This window comes from Tupaia chinensis, unplaced genomic scaffold (genome assembly GCF_000334495.1).
Source record: "Tupaia chinensis unplaced genomic scaffold, TupChi_1.0 Scaffold146177_1, whole genome shotgun sequence".
NCBI classification, from domain to species: Eukaryota; Metazoa; Chordata; class Mammalia; order Scandentia; family Tupaiidae; genus Tupaia; species Tupaia belangeri.
Window position 1 is genome coordinate 298,633 of NW_006206032.1, and position 21,300 is coordinate 319,932.

Here is a 21,300-nt window from a genome sequence, read left to right on the forward strand (position 1 = left end):
ATCCCTTCTCCTCCATTCTCCTCTCGGGATCTTGGGCACGCACGCACACGCGCCCGGCGTGAGTTTTAAGCCACCGGGTCCGGGACACGAACCGCGGTCGACTACGTGGGAGTCCAGCGACATAGCCATTACGCTAACTGCTGGTTCCCTAACCTGCATCCTTTTAAAAACACCTATTTAAGCAACCTTAAAGAAAAAGTATATTTAGGACCAGCCACAGTGGTAAAGCAGTAACACGACACACAGTGAGGCTGAAGCTACATGAGAAATTTCTATGTTTGCATCCTGAGGTGCAAACATACATGTCAGGAACATGTTAATGTCCACAACCCAGCCGGCTGAGGCTGGATGTAGATCATGGAAGGGGAATTTTGTTATGGGTACCTCTCTCTTTCTGTCTCTATTTGTCTTTCTTGCTCTCTCAGAGAAAAAAATAATAGTAAAATGTTTTTAAAAGTATATTTATAAAACTTGCAAGGTATAGTTATCATTCTTTTCTCAAAGTATTCAAGAAGTTTATTCTCAAAGCCTTTCAGAGTAAATAGTAACAAAATATTCATTGTTATTCTACAGTATCAACATCTAAAGAAAAACTTAATGGACCACAGTGAGTCCTTAATCATTTGGAATAACAGAAATATAGTGTTGGGACTACAATGGCATAAAGCATGTGTTATGTATAAATGCAATATGTTCATTCTTTCATTGATTTTATTTCCCCCATGGAACACATAAACACCTTCCATAGGTCTTTGTCAGCTAGATTATTAATTTTACTTTAAATTTTTGATATAGTTTCCTCTAGTCTTAGAAATGCTTGACTTTGCTTCTACATATCCTCCCCAGAGAGAGGCATTATGATTTTATTTTATTTATTTATTTATTTATTTATTTATTTATTTATTTATTTATTTAACAGGCTTTCCTTGACACTGTGCTTAGGGGAGGTAATTTTTCCTATTGATTCTTTTTTGATATTCATTCCTCACATGTATTCTTGAGATAACTCTTTGTGTTTGCATTTTTCCTTTTCAATTGCAAGGAGTCCTGTGATAACACAGAGCCACAGGAAATCTTTCCTTTGTGACTTAATTTTCAATGATTTAGATTTAATCTTGGAATCAAAGTGTAGTTTTCTCATTGAAGAAATTTTTCATTTTATTATTAGTGTGTGAGAACTCTCCTAGACTAGTGAATGCATTTAAATATAGTTAATGCTAAGAATGATGCTGTTGTATTCTCTACTTTTCTTCCAGTAGTCATACCTCTCAAGATTCTTAAGTTTTCCCAGCTAAGATCTGAGAAGAGAACACGTCAGTTTTTCCTATAGGCTTTTCCCCTACAAGAATTAACAGTGGAGAATGCAGTGACAGAGGGCCCTGCGAGCCTGGCTCGGTATTACCCTAGAATGAATATGAAACAAATGTCCTTTCTCTTTCTCCGCAAGCAGGCTGTCACCCACTTCCTACAATGAGTCTGATTTCGGGTATGAGAAAGCCAAATGATTTGGCCTTGACTTCCACACATGGCTTTCCATGGCAAGGCTAAGGATAGCTGGGCTACCAAGGTGCAAAGGTTGTGGAAAGAATTGTGGGAGTCTCTAAACGGCTTGAAAATGTCCTGAGTGCTAAAAATGAGAAGTCTAAAGGAGATACCAATCCAGTCTATAACCTCATCTAGTTCTAAAAGCAGACTCCTATTCATGAAGCAAGAACAGTAGAATTTATGCAAACAAGATCTCCTTTGTGAAATACTCTGTAAATAAACTTGACTGGACTTAGATAAAAACAAACAGGACATACAGGCCAGGTGTAGTGGTGCTTGCCTTAATTCCAGCTACTCAGGAGACAGGCCTAACATCAAGAGTTTGAGGCAGCCCATCAACATAGACCTGGTTTGGGGAAAAAAAAAAAAGAGAGAGAGAGAGAGAGAGAAAGAAAAATAAGAAAGAGGAAGGAAGGAAGAAAGAGAAAGGAAGGAAGGGGGAGGGAAGGAGGAGAGGGAGGAAATGCATACAGATCGTTTCACTGACACATAGGCTCCTACTCCTCATATCCAGTATCAAGGTTGTCAACACTCTTTTATCCTGTTTAGTGTAAGGAATGGTAGTCTTGATTTATAGAAAAATTCAAAAACTATTGGGTTGTCAGGGAAAGTCAAGACACATTTTTCACATAGAAAAATACGTCATGACTTTCCCAACAAACTAAAATAAATTGAAACTATAGAAGAAATTAGAAATGTAAGCTGAGAACCATTCCAAGGATAACTACTTGGGTAATATGTATTATTCTGGAGTAGAAAATGACCAAAAAAATTATTGTAAGGAGGAAAATATTTTGAATGGAATTCAGAAAATAATTTCAAGCTGCCATAGACATAATGAGCAAATACAAAGGAAAGAGAACAGATCATGTTTACTAATCTTTCCAAAAGCCAAATTGGTTATTTAGTGCTGGCATTTGGACTCTCTGTAGGAATTAAAAACATACCATTAGACTTGGTAACAAAAGTCGGATTCAATTGTACTGTGTTTTGAATATGTTCCCTCCAAATTAAAATGTGGAGCCAATGTAATGGGATTAAAAGGGTGAAGAGTTGGGACCAGCAGTTAGCGTAATGGCTATGTCGCTGGACTCCCACGTAGTCGACCGCGGTTCGCGTCCAGGACCCGGTGGCTTAAACTCACGCCGGGCGCGTGTGCGTGCATGCCCAAGATCCCGAGAGGAGAATGGAGGAGAAGGGATTGCGGCATGGCCATCTCCCCTGGGGGGTGATTTCTCGCTTTCTATCTCTCTGTCTGGCGAGCACATGCGCCCTATAGCAAAAACCTCTCCAAAAAAAAAAAAAAAAAAAAAAGGGTGAAGAGTTGATCTAATTATAGTGTGAAAGGTGAGGCTTTGGGGAAGAGATTAAGATTAAGGTCATCAGGGCAGGGCCCCCAGAGTCATAGTTGTTGGGTTTATAAAGAGAAGAAATGAGAGAAAGAGACACATGGAACACAGACCAGAGACTGCTCCCTCTGCAATTCAGTCATACATTCTGAAGACCCCTATTAGGGTTGGTCCCTGGATGTCGGACCTCCAAATAATGAGCTGGATAAACTATTACTATAAATCACCTAGTTTCAGATATTTTCTGTCATTGGCTACAAAACAGCCTAGAACATATTGCTAACTCTGTCATTTAGCACCTTTTGAATCTCAAAAAACTTGTTTTTGTGGGTGATTTCTTTATATAACTAAAAAAATAAAATAAATAAAAAACAGAGAAACAGGATTCTATCTACAGTGCAATTTTAGACTATCCTGTAAGACAGAATATATAAAACATATATACTAAATATATTTTCCCAACAAAGTAGAAAAATTTCATATACTCTGTTCCTTATTAGTGAGTTTTGCAAAACTTTATTTCAAAAATATTTCCGAGTTGCTGTGTAAACTGTAAAACTATACATGACTGGGATTGTAGAGCTTGTTGATGAGACAAATGAGAAAGAAGTAGAAACCATATCTATCTACTAAAACTCACTTAGAACCTGAACTTGCAGAGGGCACTTAATTATATACCATCTCACCTCTGTTTTTCACTTAATTGTTGTGTACAATGATTATCCGCTGTGAGGAAAACAATATATAAGCATTGAGATCATTGTTCTTTGTTTCGTACACTGTACCCTGAAAACAAGAGCAGGAAGTGTAAGTTAGAGGAAAGAGCATGAATACAAAGTCAGTCTCCTGAATTTATGCCCCAGCTCTGCTACCCCATATTTGTGGGACATCAGGTAAGCCAGATAACCTCTTTGGAGCTAAAGTTTTTCATCTGTGAAATGAGCATAATGACACCTACCTCATAAAGCTGCTGTAAAGATCCAACTTATAACTGAGGTAAGGAAACTAGTAGAGAGGCACAGTGATAGAATTTTTATTGTCTCTCTCTTCCTATTTTAAAATGATTTTAAGATTCTCTAACCCAATCTTAAATGACATTTCTGGATATGAATTATGTGAGATGGAATAAATTCTGCCATCAAAGTATCCTGAGGCAAACCATCATAGCTAACTCATTCCTTCTAAAATTGGCTTCATTCCTTCTAAAATTGTACCTTCCTAAACACCTCTGCTCAGTTAACTCACTTAACAGGGAAATTTTTACTATCTTCTCATAGGAGAAAAAAATAATCATTTAAAACATGCTCACTTAACCATTATTCTTTCCTCATAGCAGAAGTTGACTTCCTCCTCTTTTGGGTCTCCACAGCTAGATTCCATTTGTTCTATCATGTGTTGGCAGTTGGAGATCACCAACCACTTTTTGTAGCATCAGATTAACCTGAGAACAGGTTCTTCTTTTCACCCTCTACATATTTGCACCTTTAGCGCCTCTCCTTATCATTTAATCTCCCTATATCCATCAGAAAGCCCACTCATTGCTCAAGGTTAAGGTCAAGTTCTATCTATTCCATAAATCTTTTTTTTTAATCCACTTATCTAGATGTTAACTTTTCTGACTGAATTCTTAAAGTACTTACCTTTTGCACCATTAATTTGGAACCTCCCTTGCTAATTTAACTATTATTATGCAGGGCGGAGTTCTATGTTTATATGCTGTATCTTCTAAAATTGGTCTAAAATTCATCTGTAGACAGAATCCTCTGGGGTTTTTGTTGTTGTTGCTATAAAGAAATCACACACAAAAACAAATTTTATTGAAAACATTCCCAAATACTGAACATCCAAGATTGACAATTAGATGGACTCTGCTCCAATGCTCCAATTCCATTATTACCAAGAGAAGAAATAATTGTGCTTCCTTTTTCTATTATGTGGTTTTTCCATTTAGCCAAAATGTGGTCTTCATTTGCTTTCTTGGCTGTTCTTTTTGACACTGAAATTTTTAGCAAGTGCTTGCAGGAGTCTACCTGCTGAAGAGACTGCCAGAGCAGATATAGGTCTTTGCCTGCAGTTACACAAACATGCTCACTATCCATACAATATTTACTCTGTTTTTCAAAAGAGACACCATTTATTCCTGAGGCTATAAATCTAACCCCTTTTTCCTAAAACAAAACACCATTAAAGAGGAAGAAACAAAAATAAAAGAATTGCCCTGTTGAAAAAGCAATGTAATATACTGTGAAGTTATAATGTAATATAAAGAAGATTATGATGATAATAAAAATAAAAAATAAATTAAAAAATAAATAAATAAAAATAAAAGAATCACAGTAGCGAGGCAAAGTGATAAATGAATAAAATTTTTAGCTTCAGCTATGAGAAAATAAGGACAAATTCAAGAGGTGACAGAAAGCTAAATCAGTGTAAAATGGATATAGAATGTAGGCTTATCCTGGAAAGTTACTATTTTTCAAACATTTTTGAAACTATTGGGATGAACATATAAAACTATTAAAAAGTGGTTTTGTTAAAGTAAGTTATTTTTCCTAAAAGGCAAAAATGCCAACCACCTTTGTACCATCAGATTTTCTGCATTTTTTTTTAAGTTTTGTTATAGGTTATGCACACTTGTTGGAGAAAGACAAAGAGAGAAAGTGAGAAAGACCCTCCCAGGGAGGATGGCAACACTGCAACCCCTTCGCCTCCATTCTCTTCTTGAGATTTTGAGCTCACATGTACATGTGCCCAGCATGTTTTTCAAGCCACCAGATTTGGGACTTGAACTACACAGTTAGCTATGTGGGATCCAGTTACCTTAACCCTCATGCCACCTGTTCACCCCTGGACTATTTTATCTGCCACTAAAAGGTACTTTATTTCTGACCCCCATATTCTAGTTGACTTAAGTGGAATTACAGGAAGCAACGTCAAATCCTATACCTAGAGTTGAATTTGTGAAGGTCTTCAGAGTCTCTGAGTCAGTATCCACCATATACCATACCTGGACAAAAACCATTTTCTCTAATGTAGCCATTTTGATATTTTTGTTCTTTCCCACAACTTTTGTCCAATCTCCAGTCACAATAGCAATTACTTAAGCAGGTTTTCACAAAACTAATATTATTGCTAAATATAGCATAATATTTTAAGAAAACAGTTGCATATTATAGGAGTTTAAACCAATGCAAAATCCTAAGGAAGTTCCTAAGACATATGACCATCATTATATGGCAAAGTGAAATGAATTGTCCCTAACAGCTTTCTACTTGGTGGGATACAAGTGTTCGTTAGTTCTACACTTATAAGGCAAGTCTCCTGATCTGTCCAGTACCTGAAGATCTATCACCCACTGGGCCATCTTCTAGTTAAATGCTCTCAGGAAAGAGGCTGTCACAAATTAAATTTCTTAATTTCAAGCTGGTGATGACTTTTTAGCTTTAATTGCCTTATTAATATCATATAACTACAGATAAATGTTACAGTGCAAGATTATTTCAGGTCTTGTGAGTCTTTCAGTCAATTCCTATAGCTATTATTGAACTTTTATTTCTCATAGTCTAATCCAGAGTGATAAGTTATTAATGAAAGGCAACTTAGTGCAATAGGTTATGACAACTGGCTGATCTAAATGCATTAAGAAAAATGCAATTTCAAAGCTGCCTATTTGAAATTTTAAAATTATCAAGCTCCTGGAATATATAGATAGGGAAAGCCTCAAACATGTTTATAAGCTTTATTTATAACAAATATAAAATTCTGAAAAGAAAATGAATCAGTAATATGGAATGGACATTCATTACTTTGCTCAAAATGTGTAAAAAAAATATTTTAGATTATTATTGATTATAGGAATCATAAGTTTCTTCACTCATATCCCCTAAATAAGCCAATGAACAAATATTCTAAAAGCTAATTTCTTTGCCTACGTAAAATTGGAGATGTCAGCCAAGAATATGAAAGGGTTTAATAGTAATTCAGCCACAGAGCTCCTTTTCTCCTAACACACACTTAGAAACTACATTTCTAAAAATCAGGACAGACAAGAAGATATTCTCATCCAAGTATCCAAGATAATGGTAACAATGAAGCCAAGAAACCCTGAAAAATGCTGTAATAATCTGAAACAAGAAATAGACAATACAAAATAGGTGAAAAGATATGAGGAAAGAAGCTCACTAGGATTAAGAGGTGACAGATGATAACATGAAAAGCTCTTAGTGGGACCTGAGGACAAAAAAATCTACGGCAGTCACCTGTCCTCAACCCTAGAGCTTAAAATAATTAACATATGGCAGTGGTTACTTTTAAATTATCATCATATTACTATTACCACTTTTGACTCAAATGTATGGCTTCTTTTCTTGTGAAACAAGAAAGTAATAACTCTACCTAATGCAGCTGAGATGACAACTTTGGCACCTATATATAGAATCAGCTGCCCTGTATGCAATATCTAAGTTCCAGGAAAGTATATGAGGGAGCAGAGGTATCCTGGGATCAGGTAGCACTCTTAAGTAGATGAATTGAGCTCTTTCTGATTTTGCTTTTCTTTGTATGTTCTGTTCTAAAACTGTCAGCATATGCATATGTTCTCCAGAGAGAAATAGAAAGAATGAGAGAGAAATGAAGCACACCTTCCCCACCCCTCACCCCGCCCCCAGCTAGATATGGTCATACCACAATCCTTACTTCTCCACTTCTCCATTTTGTTGAGATTTTTAGGCATGCATGTGCTTGAGCCCAGAATGTTTTTCAAACTACTACAGATGGAATTTGAATTGCAGTAGGCCATGTGAGATCTAATTTCTAGCCAGAAGGCCATGAGGGTCAGCCCAGATTTGGTTGTTATTGAAAATGTATGCCTGAGGTCCCAACAGGATGGAGAAATGGAGGATAAGAGATTGAGGCATGAACACAATGGGCCCATTGGGGAGTGCTTTCTCCCTTTCTGTCTTTTTATCTATTTCTGCCAAGCACACATACCTTTCTGGTGATTTTAAAAATAATAAAGAAAGAAAAATGATTTACAGGAAGAAAACTTAACTCTAGAATTGGAAGAAAGTGAGCTTTAAACAGAAGAAATGGTATATAAAGGAAATTCTATCGCTAGTGGTTCTATCAACCTTTTTGATACTCTGTTTAAGGTATCAACCAGTCATGGATTCAAATGAGTCTATTTTTAAGTCACTAAGTTTTTTTGTAGTCAAATGTGTGAATTATTGGATATAAAAAACCTAGGCTAAACTGATGGGTTAACTTTAGCTGAAACTTTCTGGTTTTATTCACCACAATCCACCATTTAGCCCTACAGTTGGTTAATGGGACTCAGAAAACATAGATATTCAAGATGTATAAATAAGCCCAGATGAATTAATACTCCCAAATTTTTCATTTCTACTGTCAATAGTCAGACACAAATTTAAAGATAGAAGTTGAAGGAAGTTAAATAGCAGTCACAAAAATAGAAGGAAAAAAAAAACATATGTAACTGTTTACTTGAAAAAGTGAACAGTAGAAGAAATAAAGCAGGTCTCCAACTAAGTAATCAAGAGAAAGCAGCCACACCATTGAGATCCTACATAGAATAGAATAGGATGTATTGCAAAGTAATAATAGAAACTAAGCTATAAAAAGCAAAGACATTTTTCAGAATAAAGGGAAAATAACGTCCAATAGTCTTCAGAAAGTTTTCAAGTAGAAAACGAGTAAGAGCCCTCAGTTCTCAGTCTCTGACATTTGGACTAAACTCTTTGTATCATGGTCCATCAAAGTGTCTATGCCTATAGAAATATGGTTGATCACAATTCAAAAAATAATTATAGCATACCTCATTTCTCTTTTTTATTTCTTTTTTTAATTTTAAATTTATTTATTTTACATTCATTCACTGTATATCATTGCAGTGTACAAAATGAGTTTTCCCATCCAGAATACACTGTATATTGGCCCAATCAAAGATATTGCCATACATGTTATCTTCAACAAATAATTTTCCATTTCTTGCTTCCTGTGTGTTTTACTTCTCTTTTTCTTTCCCCCCTTGATTTCCTCCCTCTCACCCTCTGCCACATCCTACCCTCCTCCCACACTGTCTCCACTGTCTCTGGTATCCACAGTTGCATTCCATGGTGGGTTTTTTTTTTCCACATTTTATTGATTCCAAAAATATCTTAATTAAACTAAATACTTTCAATAGTAAGTACAGTTGATATAAACATATCTATGAACACATCTGACTTTAGGCATAAAACTCAATGAGTAGAATGAACATATTATAAAGTAGCAGTTAGCTGAGGTTATATAGCTTACTGTAATCCTTAAGTAGGTATGTTTATTTATTTATTTTTGTGCTTTTTTATGTAGATTTTTAATTTCAAGAAAAGTAGTTTTAGCTTTAATAAATCGAAATTTTAAAATGTCAAGAAAAATTTGCTTAAGACTGAAAGCCTGGAAAAAAGGCTAGGATTCTGTTTGAACAGTAGGCAGATATGAAAAACTAAAAAAACAGTTATGCACAAAGCTAACACAGTACACTAACAAGCTCACTATAATTTTCTTCAAAGCCATTTTTTCTCTCTCCATTCCCCCTTTTACTAAAGAGAGGTATAAACTAATTTACTTACAAAAAAAATAATAATAAGTTTAGTCTCAATTTGGTGTGTAGTTTGCACAAAGCCCCATAAGAATACTCATTGATTTAGTTGACTTTCCTAGAACCTTTTATAAGGAACTTTAGATTAGACTCTAAAAAAGCCTCCCAAGGCTACTGAATCAAGTCAGGAATTCACCATCTGACTGTACCTTTAAGTACCTGTACTTGAGAGTTTTTTGGGCCTGTCAGGAAGTGATGTGTTTTACTTACCTATCAGGCAGAACTGTTTATGGTACCAGTCAATCTTTCCAAGCGCTTCTGTGGGCTTTCTTGGGATCTACCTTAGTTTCTTAGCTTTCTGGTCATATCTTCAGATATGACATTCCAGTCAAAGCCCTGGCAATAACCAGTATTTTCAATTTCTGATACAAGGCAACAGATATTATTGAACTTTGCAAATAACCATTTTGTCACAAAATAAGAATACTCACAAATATTTCCAATTCCAGAGGGGTCAGGAAGGGAGAAAAGTTTGTTTCAATTTTGAAAAATAAAAATTAACAAATTGCTGAACCTATCAACAGCTCAAAAGAAAACAAAAATCCTTAAATCAGGAAGACAAAGCATAGAAGAAAATAAGCAATGTTTTAGTCAAAAGTCATACAATTCTATTTCACCAGTTCAGCCTCATGTAATCAATATCTCTTCTGTTGAATTTGCAGTGTACTGCGGTCCAATCTTTCCATTTAAATCCTGGAAGCTAATATTCAATGTTATTTTTGATTTCCAGACTTGTCCCTACCATTAAGTTGGCCTTGTTCTTGTTTGTTTTTTGTTCTCTTATCTCTATCTATCTGTCTTTAGTTTTCCTGGTAGCGCATTCCCATTAGAACTTCTTGAAGAGCTGGTCTGGTGTTGGTAAATCACTGCGGTCCAATCTTTCCATTTAAATCCTGGAAGCTAATATTCAATGTTATTTTTGATTTCCAGACTTGTCCCTACCATTAAGTTGGCCTTGTTCTTGTTTGTTTTTTGTTCTCTTATCTCTATCTATCTGTCTTTAGTTTTCCTGGTAGCGCATTCCCATTAGAACTTCTTGAAGAGCTGGTCTGGTGTTGGTAAATCCTTTCAAGATTTGTTTATCTGAGAATGTTTTGATCTTTTTTCCCATATGAAGGATAACCTTGCCGGGTATAGTATTTTTGGTTGAATTGGTTTTCGTTTAACACTTTGAATATATTTTCACATTCTTTCCTTGCTTGCATTATTTCTGATGAGAAGTCAGATATTAGTTTGATGGGACAACCTTTGTAAGTAACTTGAAGTTTCTCTATTGCCAATTTTAGTATCTTGTTTTTGTCTGTGGTTTTGGACAATCTGGCTATGATGTGTCTTGGAGAAGATGCTCTTGGGCTGATTCTATTTTGTGCCTTCTGTATTTCTTGGGTCTGATTATTTGATTACCTCTCTAGGTTTGGAAAGGTTTTGTTTTGCTTTTGTTGTTCTTGTTTTCCCCCAGGATTTCATGGAATAGGTCATCAATGTCCTTATTAGCTTCTTCACCATCTAGGATACCAATTTTCTGGATGTTTGGGTCTTTAATGCATATAGTATTTCTCGTATATTATTCTCATTTTTGGGGGGTTATTTTCTCAGTGTTTTTGGTCATTTTTTTCTAGATCAGAGATTTTGTCTTCTACATCTGAGATTTGCCATTCTACATGGTCTAATCTGCTTTTACTACTTTCGAAGGAGGTTTTGATTTCCTGTATTACAACCTTCATCTCTAACAGCTCCATTTGATTCTTTTTCGTGATGTGCATTTCTTTCCAATCATAGAACTTCCTTATTTCCTGGAACTCATTGTCTCTTTTCTCTTTCATCTTCTGGAAATTGTTGTCTCTCTTTTCTTGCACCTCCATTAGTTTTGTCACTAAGAATATTCTTAAATCTTTATCTGACATTTCCAAAACTTCCATCTGTGAATGATGAAGGGCTGTTTCTTTCTCTTAGGGGAGAGATATTTTCTTGTTTTCTCATATTTCTTGTTTCTTTTCAGTTGTTATAATCTTTCAAATTATTAGGTTGTTAATATTTTGTATATATTTGGATATATATATGTGTGTGTATGTGTTTGTGTGTGTATTAACTATTAGTTATTTCATATTAATAATGTTTAGGCAAATATTTTCATGCAATATTAAAAGATACTGTATTCCATATTGACCATGGTCTTTCAACGGTCTGAGGCAAAACATGTAATTTCTGAAGTACTAGGTTGTTGGAAATAGTGTTCCAGTTTCTCCTTAAAAATAGCTAAAAGCGGGACTAGCGGTTAGCAAAATGGCTATGTCGCTGAAGTCCTTCATAGTCAACTGTGGTTCCAGTCCCCGACCCAGAGGCTTAAACTCACTCTGACTGCATGTGCGTGTGTGCCCAAGATCCCAAGAAGAGAATGGAGGGGAAGGGATTGCAGTGTGGCCATTCCCCCTCGGGGGTGATTTCTCACTTTCTGTCTTTCTGTCTTTCTGTCTTTCTCTTTCTGGCAAACATACTCACCCTGTAGCAAAAAAAAAAAAAAAAAAAAAAAAAAATCTCAAAAAAAAATAGCTAAAAGCTTATTTTTGAGTCCATTATGGGCAGATTTATGTTTTAGGAAGCTCACAATATTGTTCCTCTGATCATATCATTTAAGACTAAAAGCACTGAAGTGGATAAATTAAGGCATTTCAGGTAAATGTACAAACTCTGAGCAATTTTCTTGAAAAGTATAATGGTTATAATAGGAATAACCACATGTCAGAGTAATTTTGCAGAGAAAAAAAGAAGCAAGTCAACCCATTTCAACAAATATTTACTAAATGTCTATTATGCAAAAGATAGCTAGAAGCAGCTCAGGGATTGTGTGATGATACATATTCAGAGAACTGAATCTCCTCTATCAGTTCTTCTGGCCAGTGCTAGTCAACACTGGGTCAACAGATAAGCAGAGAACAGACATTATCATGTTTTTAGATATCACAAAATGGAAAATCTTCTGGGAGAGCTTATTTAACATCAATGGCAAGACATATAAAAACGACAATTTCTTCAAGATGCTGAAGGTGTGCCCAAAACCAAGAAGGAAGAGATTAAATAGAGGGAAAGCATTGCATACCACAGGAATGTCAGGCTAAAAATTAAAGTCAAGAGGAACTGAAGTCAACTGTGTTCTACCTTAATTTTTGTATGTGATTTTGTTTCCTACAGACCTGTTAAAATAGTATAGTCCTCATACCTAAAAGCATACAAAGCATTAATTATGAAGTAGAAGACTGACAATATCAATTGTTCTCCAGCATCTAGAACAACTGGTGCTCTCTTAGATTGTAGGTCCAAGTCTAAATTAATAAAATCATTGTGGAAGAGTGTTTCACAGTATGCATACCCAATAACCATGTAATTCTATCCCTGGGTATCTGCCTTGTTGCTTATCACTACCAAAAGACATTTGTGAGAATGTTTATAGCCGTTTTGTTTTGGATAGTCTAAAACTGAGAATATCTATCAATAGTGAGACAGGCAAATCATTCATATTTTATTCATAAGATGAAATACTCTACAGCAATAAAAAACTACTGATATGCTCAACATTGTAGATAAATGTAATATACAAATATTGAGTGAAATAAGTCAATCAATAAGGAGTACATACTGCCTGATTCCATTTATATGAGATTCAAAAACGGACACAAGGGAACCAGCAGTTAGCGTAATGGCTATGTCGCTGGATTCCCACGTAGTCGACCGCGGTTCGTGTCCCGGACCCGGTGGCTTAAAACTCACGCCGGGCGCGTGTGCGTGCATGCCCAAGATCCCGAGAGGAGAATGGAGGAGAAGGGATTGCGGCGTGACCATCCCCCCTGGGGGGTGATTTCTCGCTTTCTGTCTCTATGTCTCTCTCTGTCTGTCTGGCGAGCACACGTGCCCTACAGTGAAAATCTCTCAAAAAAAACAAAAAAAACAAACAAATAAACGGACACAAGTGATTTATAGTGATAGAAGTTTGAACAGTATTTTAAGCAAGCAGAATTTAACTTTTAGACTCAGATTCTATTTCTGTAAATTATGATTAGTACACACTATATATATATATATATATATGATTATTATGTAAAAATATATATTATTTATTTATAATATGTATACACACACGTGTGTGTATATATATATAGTCATTGGAAGGTCATATGGAGTTTTACATAGTAAAGCAAAAAAATATATCATGACTTTCCCAACAATCTAATAAATTTATCATAGTCTTCTATCAGGTCTCAAGCTCTTAGATAAGGGCTGCCTTACCTCAAAGTTAAGCATAAAGAATTACTTCTTAGTTCTCTTGCAATTCTACAAGATAGTGAGATGAAGCCTACAACTATGTTTGTAAAAAACCATCTCGCTGCTGGCAAGGTTGTTTTCATCTATGTTACTGGGAAGAAGGGACAGTAAATAGAAAAACTGGCTAACAGATTTTATCAAAGTCATATTAAGAACATATGTTTCTATTGTGCCAAACATAAATGACCAATATTCCAACCTTTATCTCATGTCTTCTGTTTTGTTTGTTTTGTATGTTTTTTTTTTTTTTGTCTGCACTTCCCCAAAGGAGCCAGCTCGTTAAAACATATGCCTCAGATATCTTACCATACTTCACAAAGCCTAGCACAAAGCCTGGCAGGCACACATAAGTGTTCAATTCATGTTCACAACAATCATAATGATGCCATTTGCTGACTACCATTCTAAACAAAATTGTTACTCCTCTTCTAAGAAAGTGTTCTTTATTCTCAGTCTATAGATAAGGAAACAAGGGTCTTAGTCTTCATGTGAATAATACATAGAGGAATGAAGACTCAAATCCTGTAAAAAAAATCTCATATTCCCATCCTCAAACACTTCCATTTGTTACAGCAGACTGATTATAAAACATCTGCTTAGACTGTGTTTCTAGCTGAGATTTTTATCACCATGTTTCTGCCCTGAGTGATTGAGTGATCACTTCGGTGCCACTGCCAATATCAGAGTCCATGTTTATCAAACATTGCCTAAGAATCTAAAAGGCCCTGAGTTCTGTAGTAAAAATGGCTCAAGGCCTCAACAAATAATCAATGCCCAGTGGTTCATATAGATTGTTGGCACCATCACAGCCTTCTGAATGTGCTGGTATTGCTTCTTAATATATCCCCATGTTAAATCAGTCAAATTAATCTGCTCAGGGTCCTTGATCATTCTCTTGGTGAAATCGATCATCTGCTATCCAATTATTTATGATTAAATCTATGTTGTCATTAGGAATAGTTTTTGTTGAATACTAAATGACCCTTTTATTCTGAATATTTCTTAATTTACAAAATTACAAATTTGAATTCTTTCCTTTTTTTAAAAAATTTTACCAGAGGGTGCATATGATTGCTGGAGAGAGACAGAGAGAGAGAATAAGAAAGTAGCTCATGAGGGATGACCACTCCATAATCCCTTCCCCTCTCCCTCTCCCTCTGAGGATTTTGGGCATGCACCTGGCATGTTTTACAAGCCACTGTGCCTGGTACTCTAACCTTCCTCTTGGCCACATGGAAGCCAGCCACTTTAACCATCATGCCATAGGCTGGCTCATTTATTCCTTCTTAACCATGTACAAAAAGCAAATCAAATTCTCTTATGATGGTCAGAGATTATTTATGTGCTATGATCGAAGCAGATTGGGGCTTTGGTGATAATATGTTACCAATCCATGTTCATGGAGAGAGAGAGAGCCTCTCTAAAAAGAATTTATTTTATTTTACAGTCTGCATCGAATAACATCATCAGACTACAAGTTTTTGACAGTTCCACATCTTTCCCTCATCTAAGTCTATTTAACAACCAAACATTTATATTGGGTCATCAGAAAAATCATGACATATTTTTCTATGTTTTTCTACACAGAAATGTGTCATGATTCTCCCAATGATCTAATAGATCATATTTATAGAATATCAGCACATTTTTGGTGTCATGAACATATCTTTCATATGACAATCTGTCAGATTGATTCACATATAGGAAGAATAGCCTTTCAATGTTCAGCAAATTCATACTCATCATTCACTTTTTACAGATAGTTAAACAATGCAGTGTTTTATTATCCTATTATATAGCCTAAACTCTTCCTTCCTAACGGACCGAATCTAATTGTGGGGTTTTTTTTCTGTTTGTTTTTTTGCTTTTACTTTTCAGAGAGCATATGCTTACCAGAGAGCAAGAGAGAGAAGAGAAATCACCCCCAGAGGATATGTCCATACCACAGTCCCTTCTCTTCCATTCTCCTATCAGGATTTTGGGAATACACACACACATGCCCACATGTTTTTCAAGCTGCCAGGTCCAGGACTCAAACTGCAGTCAGCCATGTGGGATCTAGCCATATTAACCTCCAAGTCACCTAATGGTCCATGGGTGCCTTTAACTTGAGAAAAATGTATTTAAAGAAAGATAAACCACTATCAAAAGAAGTGGGAGAAACCATTAACAGAATAAATGGCTTTAGGGGTATATGTCTGTCACTGCAGATATTCAAAAACTCTTCTGGGTTAAAACCTAATTCACAATTTATTCTGCAATCTTAAAACTATAGCCTCATTTTGCTTGTATCTAATTTTGTATGGTAAAAAGCCTAACAGATAGTCACCCAAAAAATAAAGCTCTTTGCTTGAGACATTTTTATTTTACTACCTTTGACCCACATTATTTTTAGTCTGTATATGCCTATGCCATTCTATGAGGGAAGAGAGACCTAAGGGATGATTGATACTGCATCTGATATAGCAATTTGTGAACTGGACCTGTTCAGAAGACATTGTTAGGACTTGGATGACATTGAGGGCCCTATGCTTTGTATCATTTATTTTTCTAATAATAGAGGTGGATTTGAGTGATGCTAAAACAATCTTGACATTTTTCTCCTAAAGATGGGATCTGGTTCCTAATTCTGTTAAACAGATGTTACCAAATCATTTTTCTCTTTAAATATTCTCTTTCAAGTGCTCACTAAATTCTCAGGAAAAGATTTTATTTCTGTCGTCAAATCTGATTTCAGTTTCAAATTCTCTGGTTTCATTTCTCTCACCTTTTCCAGAAAATGGGTTTCTTACCTTCTTTGCCTTGAAGTAAAAAGATGAAAGACTTTTCTGTTGACACTTCTAACTGTGCAATGAAAGTAATAATCTGGGAGTTTATAATCATAATATTTAATGTAGGAGCCATGGATCTCTGGTCATTCCACTTAGATGCTGTGTAACCTTGAAAACGTAACCACCAGGTTCCTGGTGCCTCACTTCTCTCATCTGTAAAATAGACAAAATAATAATAATAATAGTATCTACTCTATAGGATTGTTGTGAAGAATAAACAAATTCCTATAAAACATTTAGTATATATAGTGCCTGCCATATAGTAAGGACTCACCACTACATGCTAGTAAGCAATGCGTGTAATAATAGACGCTATATATGAAACACTTAGGAACTAGTTCTGTTCGTTCTAAATGTTAACTCTACAGAGCATTATATATTTTTGCTTCTTTCTTTTGCTTTACTTCCAATATTTATATAATTCTAGTCTGGAGGTTACTGAAATTTGGCATGGACTAAGCACCAAATAAATGTTTGTTAAGTCTGCAAAGGAATGATGCAACAAAACAGAAGTTGTAGTGTATGTATGCCCAAAATCCAGGTGAAATGGAGAGATGGAGGAAAAGGATTATGGCACGACCCCACCCTATTAGAGGTTTCTCTCTTTTTTCTGACAAGCACATGTGCCCTCTGACATTAAAAAAATAATAAACTAAAAAATGTAGTTATATTAACATTTAATTTTAAATGAGATATAAGTTAGTATTGTTCTATTCAGGGTCATTCTAACAATTAAAGCTGGGCAAAAGTGGAAATAATTGTTATAGGTATTAAGTTTCCCAAATTGGATAGGTTTAGAGAAAATAAATATTCCTAAGAAATGTTGTAGAAACAAACAAACAAACAATCTGTATTTGATGGGAGTTTGAACTCAATATACTTTGCAGATGTTTTCATTTCAACAATTCTAATTTTGAATCCGTAGCTTTACTGAATAAGCTCTGATAATTTTATATAATTAAATTCCTAGTGATTGATAGAAAAAAAGCTAATCATCTCTAAAATGATGTGGGTTCATTTATTTGAAGACTTATTATATAAGAGAAAAGACAATGCTACCATTTCTTCACTGGTGCCTTCCATTCTTATATCCATTTGGCATTTATTCAAGTCCAATGTACATTTTAAAATAGATTTAGTTGGTATTTCATTGGGTATCATATGTATTATCAATTGCCATGACAACAGCTTTGTAATCCTATAGTCACATTAGAGCTCATTAGTGCCAAATGCTTCCATGAGAATATTCATTATCTAAATGATAAAGCTTAAGTGATTATTTTTTCTTTGATCTTTCTTTATTACTTTTTCCCCTATGAAGAGATTTATGTGGGTCTTTTTTTCTTTTTCTTTTTTTTCCCCCCTCTGATGATTCAATTAGTCTAGTTTTTCCTACTTGAACTATCAGGATTTTAATCAGAAGCAGCATTTCCCTTCCCAAAGAATACAGGTCAAGCTCACTAGCCATGTTCAAAGTGTTCACATTTATTCCAATGACTTGCATAAATAGTTTATATTACTCCACTTCCTTCCGGTCAGTGGATATGCCCTATTGAAACAAGGCCTGATGGCAGCAGGGTAAATTTCTATCCACCCTCATTAAATGGCTAGAGTAAATATTCATTACTGAAAAGAACTTCTGTAAATAGTATTTAATGGTGTTTTCTGATCATTTGCTAGTATTCTCTTTCTTTTTGCTGAACTAACTTGCTTTTATCTTCTTACCTTTCCTCCCACTGTGTATAAACAAACCTCAAGGCAAACTACTACCCTGCATGTCCATTTATCAGCAGAGGGAAGACAAACAAAATAGCTTTAATCTTAATTCAGTTCAATTTAACAAGCATTTTTTGAGCACCCATTTCATGCCAGGTGCTGAGCCAGGAATTGGAGAAACAAAATAAAAACAGACAGTTTCTGTTCTTTAAGAGTTTAACCGAGGAAGTGGAATATGTTAAAATAAAAATACAATAATGTTAGAAGAATTGTAATACGCATGCATAATGTACACGTATGTAATGTATATATAATGGTAATATGCATGTATAATGGTTTATAAGGAACACTTTCACATAATGGTTAAAAGAATGGGCTCTGGGACCAGTAGATGGCATAATGGTTAAATTGCTGGACTCCCATATAGTTAACCATGTTTTGAGTCCTAGACCCAGCATCTTAAAACTCACACTGGGTTTGTGTGCATGTGTGCCCCAAAAAATTGCAACATGGCCAACCCCTGGTGGGGGGGTGACTTCTTGCTTTCTGTCTCTCTGTCTCTCTGGTGAGTCCATATGCCCTATAGCAATAATCTCTCTATCAAAAAAAAAAAATGGACTCTGGGAAGACTCAGAATCAGATTTCCTGAGTTTGAATCCAGCTATAGCACTTAAGATTTATGTGACTTAGGGCAAGTAACTTAACTTCTCTGTGCTCCAGTTTTTAACTTATAAAATAGGGACAAAATCAGTACCTATTTCATAAGGCTACAAGTTAATATTCATTCTAAATATAAATTAGTAAATATTTAGAAGAGTTTAATATGGCATTTGTCATATGTTAGGTGCTGTGTTTCTTAAACAAAAGATAAAGAACTACTTAGCAGAGAGGAGGAAAGGCAATCCCAAAAGGACATCAGTAACAGTACTTTAGAGAATGGTACTAGAGTACTTAGAGTCTTAAGGATGAATTAAATCTTCTAAAAAGAAGGAGAAGAAAAAGAAACCATAAATAAAATCACATGAGTCCTTAGAAAACTCAATAAAGGATTTGTTTGTTCCTGCAAATAGAAGAAAGTCTTTACGAAAGAGTGACTGAAGGAGAATGGAGACAAATCTTGAAGAAGCGGTTTTAAGGACTTTAGATTTCAATCTCCAATGAAGAGCTTTTTTTCTTTTCTTCATCCTTTTTTTTTTTTTTTTTTAGAGAGTGATTTTTGCTGTAGGGTTCATGCACTCTCTGGAGAAACACAACAGAGAGAAACAGAAAGCAAGAAATCAATCCCCAGGGGAGATGGCCATGTGGCAATCTCTTTTCTTCCATTCTTCTCTTGGGATTTTGGGCATGTACGCACACATGCCCACCATCAATCTCAAGCCATCAGGTCCGGGACTCAAACTGTGGATAACTACACAGAAGTTCAGCAACGCAACAATTACATCATCTGCTAGTCCCAGTGGAGAGCTTTTTAACTTACTGAAAGATGTGATTAAATTTGTATTTTAGAAAGATCATTTTGGTTACAGTATAAAAGAGATGAGTTGGAATAATAGTTTCTGATAATATAATGACCATTTAGGAAGCCACCTTAATGATTAAGAGATACAGGAGGCAAGGAAAGCTAAATGCCATTAGTGGAGAAGGAAGTAAAGAATGGTTCCATCCTAAAAAGACTAAACCCTTCTCTTAAGGAAAAACCCAGTCTTCTCTATGGGAGAAATTAACATACCTTGTAAATGCTTAAGTAATTTGTTGACAGATGCTAATGAATTAAGACCCCTTCTGGAAAACTTGTTATCTACCTATCTAGCTAATTGGCAGTCAAGAGTAAAGACATTTAAACAGCAGTTCCCTCTTTCTTTTTTAAATATCTGATCTAACTAAAATTATCTGAACCTTTTTTATCTTTTAATAAAATGTACCAACCAACAGAAGATTTTTAAATTCATTTTCCTAGTCTTATTTCTTTACAGAAAGCTTGCATAAATCTTGACTTGTGGTTGTCATCAAATTATCAGGAGAAAAAAATGATAAAGAAGCAGATACTACCCAGGAGAGGCAGAAGGGAACAGAACAGGTCTTCTGCAAGAAACAGCTCCATGGCTCCTGTGATCTAGCCATTTTGGGGGAAATGGAGAAATGAAGAGGTCCCACTGATAATTCAGCCTCCAGCATACAAAACTCGTGTTTTGTCTCAATCCCTTTCAGGCCTCCAGTCTCTGTATCTGTCTTTGTCTCTCTCTACCTCTGTCTCTCTTTCTCTGTCTCCTCCCTCTTTTTTTTTAATTTTTGCTTTTTAGAATTTTTTTTTAAGATGAGGCATCTTTCTGGGCCTGTTGGCCCCTTCTAGCCCTTTATCTTGTTAATAATTCCCTCTGCCCCTCCCAACCCAGGAGAGGCAGAAGGGAACAGAACAGGCCTTCTGCAAGAGACAGCTCCATGGCTCCTGCAATCTAGCCGTTTTGGGGGAAATGGAGAAATGAAGAGGTCCCACTGATAATTCGGCCTCCAGTATACAAAACTCATGTGATTGAACTTCCAGGTTTGGGAAGAAACCAACCATCCACCAGATGACTGAATGGAAAAATCTCATTTTATATGCTATAATGATGTACAGTGAATGAATGTAAATAAAAAAATGGAAAATAAAAGAAATTTCTCTATTGATTTTTTATGATTATCATAGCCTTTTATTTTTTATTTATTTGTTTATTTTCCATTTCTTTTTAAAAAATTTTTTTACATTAATTCCCTATACATCATTACAGTATACAAAATGAATTTTCCATTCAAAATACACTGTCTATTGGCGCAATCAATCACATCAACATACATGTTATCAACAAATAATTTTCCATTTCTTATGTCTTGTTTATTTTTCTTT

General features: G+C 35.3%; 2 long non-coding RNA genes across 2 annotated transcripts in view; both read right to left on the reverse strand.

Moving 5' to 3' along the window:
* LOC102497139 (uncharacterized) overlaps window positions 1-4,672 on the reverse strand; it is a 9,899-nt gene extending 5,227 nt beyond the window's left edge. Inside the window, exons 1-2 of the long non-coding RNA XR_337449.1 lie at window positions 4,535-4,672; window positions 3,581-3,680 (exon numbers count right to left, since the gene is read on the reverse strand). This is a non-coding gene — a long non-coding RNA (uncharacterized LOC102497139). The remainder of the gene's footprint in view (window positions 1-3,580; window positions 3,681-4,534) is intronic.
* An 11,995-nt stretch (window positions 4,673-16,667) lies between these two features.
* The window catches only part of LOC114006208 (uncharacterized), a 129,883-nt gene continuing 125,250 nt past the window's right edge, over window positions 16,668-21,300 (reverse strand). The window contains exon 3 of the long non-coding RNA XR_003547962.1: window positions 16,668-16,853. This is a non-coding gene — a long non-coding RNA (uncharacterized LOC114006208). The remainder of the gene's footprint in view (window positions 16,854-21,300) is intronic.